The following is a 3,204-nucleotide window of genomic DNA, read 5'->3' as shown; positions in this document are numbered from 1 at the left end:
AAAACAAACATACAATTTTTTTATTTTGATTTTTTTAAACTTTGTGTTCCAAATTTTCTTCTTTCCTCCCTCCTAACCCCTCCCTAAGAAATGAAGCAATTCAATATAAGTCATACATGTGCAGTCATGCAAAACTTCTTCGTAATAGGTTGTGAAAAAAACAAACAAAATAACTTTAGAAAGAGGAACTAACAAATAAAATTATACTACAATCTGTAATCAGATACCACCAGTTCTTTCTTTGTTGATGGTTTGCATTTTTCATAAATTGTTATAATAGCATCCTGGTCATTATTTCTTTCAGAATTGCTATTGCTAACTGTATTACCATCCATCCTATTCCCTACCCTTGATATTTACTCTATTTTCTATCTTCTTTCACCCTATCCCTCCTTAAAAGTGCTTTGCTTTTTACTGCCCCCTCCCCAAATCTGGCCTCCCTTCATTCACCTCTAGTCCCTTATTCCCTTCCCCTCCCACTTTCCTTCAGGGAAAAATATATTACTATACACACTTGAGTGTACATGTTATTCCTTATTTAAGACAGTTCTGATGAGAGCAAGTCTCCCCCACTCCCCTAGTTCTTCCCCATCTTCCACTCCACTTCATAAGCTTTTTCTTATTCCTTTTATGTGAGCTACTTTGCCACATTCCATCTCTACCTTTCCTTTCTTCCAGTGCATTCCTCTCACCCCTTAACTTTATTTTAAAGATATTTAAAGATGCTTTCATGGTTCACCTAGGTAACACAGTAGACAAAGCACCATCCCTGGACCCAGGAGGCCCTAAGCCCAAATCTGGCCCCAGAAAAAAGGTACATCAACCTGCCTGTTCAAACAAGAAAAAAGGAGGGGGGAGGATAAGCAAGAAGTTATTGCTTTACAGATACCATTCCTTCATATGCAATTCACACCTATACCCTCTGTCTAAGTAGATTCTGTTCAGTTGCCTTAAAGATGAGAAAGTTCTTATGAGTTAGAAGTATCATCTTCTCATGTAGGAATGTAAACAGTTTAACCCTTTAACATCCTTCATGATTTCTTTTTCCTGTTTACCTTTTTATTCTGCTCTATGGTCTTCTATTTGAAAGTCAAATTTTCTATTCAGTTCGGGTCTTTTCATCACAAATACCTGAATGCCTACTTTTTTATTGAAGTGCCATTTTTTCCCCCTGAAACATTATACTCAGTTTTTCAGTGTAGTTGATTCTTGGTTGTAATCACAGTTACTTTGCCCTTTGTGCTATTATATTTCAAGCCCTCTGGTCCTTTAATGTAGAAGCTGATAGATCTTGTGTTATCCTGACTGTAGGTCCACAGTATTTGAATTGTTTATGTTTACCTGATTGCAACATTTTCTCCTTGACCTGGGATCTCTGGAATTTGGCTATAATATCCCTGGAAGTTTTCATTTTGGAATCTCTTTCAGGAGGTGATTGATGGAGTCTTTGAATTTCTATTTTACCTTCTGCTTTTGGAATATCCGGGCAATTTTCCCTGACAATTTCGTAGAAGATGATGTCTAAGCTCTTTTGTTGGTCTTGGTATACAGGCAGTCAAATGATTTTCAAATTCTCTCTCCTGGATCTATTTTCCAAATAAGCTATTTTACCAAGGACATAGTTTATATTGCCCTCTATTTTTTATTCATTTGGATTTCCTTTATTGAGTCTTGATTTCTCATAAAATCATTTATCTTCCATTTGCTCAACCCTAATTCTTAACCAATTACTTTTCAGAGAGTTTATGTACCTCCTGTTCCATTTGACCAATTTGGCTTTTCAAGCTGTTGACTTTTTTTTCCATGACCCTCCTGCATTGCTGTTATTTCTCTTTACATTTTTTCCTCTACCTCTCTAACATTTTGTTCTATCTCTCTTACTTTATTGTCAAAGTCCTTTTTGAGTGTTTCCATGGCCTGAGATCAATTCATATTTTTCTAGGAAGCTTTGCATGCAGGACCTTTGATTTTGTTATTATCTTCTTCTCAGGGTATATTTTGATCTACCTTGCCACCAAAGAAGCTTTCTATGGTATTCTTCCTTCTCTGCCTGCACAACTTGTCTGCCTGTTTCTTAGCTTTTCACTCCTTCTTTACAAGTAGCACTGCTTCCATGGTATACTGTTCCAAGCTACGGGGGAGTGCCTGCTGGGTGGGCTTCCTTAGTAGCAAGTAAGAGCAGAGTTGAGCCCAGCCTATGGCTGGCACCCACTGCCTAGAGGAGAGGACTCCATCATCACTGCCTGGAATGCCCACCAGCAGGCCCAGCCCTGGCTCATCAATGATTCCAAGTTTTGACTTCACTATGCAGCCCTGGGGCCTCCAGACTCCTGTGGGCCCTGCCTGAAGCTGTGAATGAGCCTCACCTCCTGCCAGGATTTCCTGGGCAACAACTGGTCTGGTTCAGCAGGCAGGCTGCTGTGCCAGGGGAAAGTTGATTGGGGAGATGCCAAGGCCTGTTTGGCAGACCCCCTGGGAGTTTGTGCCATGCTAGGTACTTTATATGGCTTCCTGGTCTTTCTATGCCAGTCTCTGAGGATGGCAGAGGCCCCTAGTATAATAGATGTGGCAGGGGGGCACCCTGAGCCTCAGGCCCTATTCCCTAGGGACATGTGCCAGCACAAGAATCTACCTGACGACCTAGTGGTTTGGGGGCTCTTCTCCTCTATCAGGTAGGAGATCCAGGATGAGGTCTATCTGCCCTTGTCTACTTTGAGCCACCCCCTCCCTCTGGGCATTGCCTAAAATGAGACCAGTGCAGGAAGGGCCAGTGCTGAATTCTACTTCAGCTGTAGCCCAACCTCTGAGCATGTGAGAAGGTTTTACATGACTGGAGGGCTGGAAGCCCATGAGTCCACTGGCATCATCTTCTTGGAAATACAGAGATTCAGATGCCTGCAGGAGGAGCCCAAAGCCTGGGGCTAGATCTGCCCCTCAGCCAAGGATGCCATTTTGCTCTAAAACTTAGTCCAGGCCAGGGCAGCCTGAGGGCCACCCCTGCCTCCTCAGGTCCTGTAGCCCTTCCTCAGCTCCCCTCCACCCTTCCCTCCAGGGTTGTATGGAAGGTACAGGATTTATTTTGGGGAAAAATTTTAAAAAAAGAAATGTGGCCAACTTCCCAGACTTCATTATTATATTGCTGGGAGGAGGAATGGAGGGGGAGTGTGAAAGAGGGAGGAGATGTTTGAGAATCATGAAAAGCTT

General features: G+C 42.3%; 1 pseudogene; it reads left to right on the top strand.

The window, feature by feature from the left end:
• Positions 1–2,961, top strand: part of LOC122731904 — a 6,669-nt pseudogene extending 3,708 nt beyond the window's left edge.
• Positions 2,962–3,204: the final 243 nt, after the last annotated feature.

This window comes from Dromiciops gliroides, chromosome 6 (genome assembly GCF_019393635.1).
Source record: "Dromiciops gliroides isolate mDroGli1 chromosome 6, mDroGli1.pri, whole genome shotgun sequence".
Lineage (NCBI taxonomy): Eukaryota > Metazoa > Chordata > Mammalia > Microbiotheria > Microbiotheriidae > Dromiciops > Dromiciops gliroides.
The sequence above is the reverse complement of the archived record's forward strand: the minus strand, read 5'-3'. Positions and strand labels throughout refer to the sequence as shown.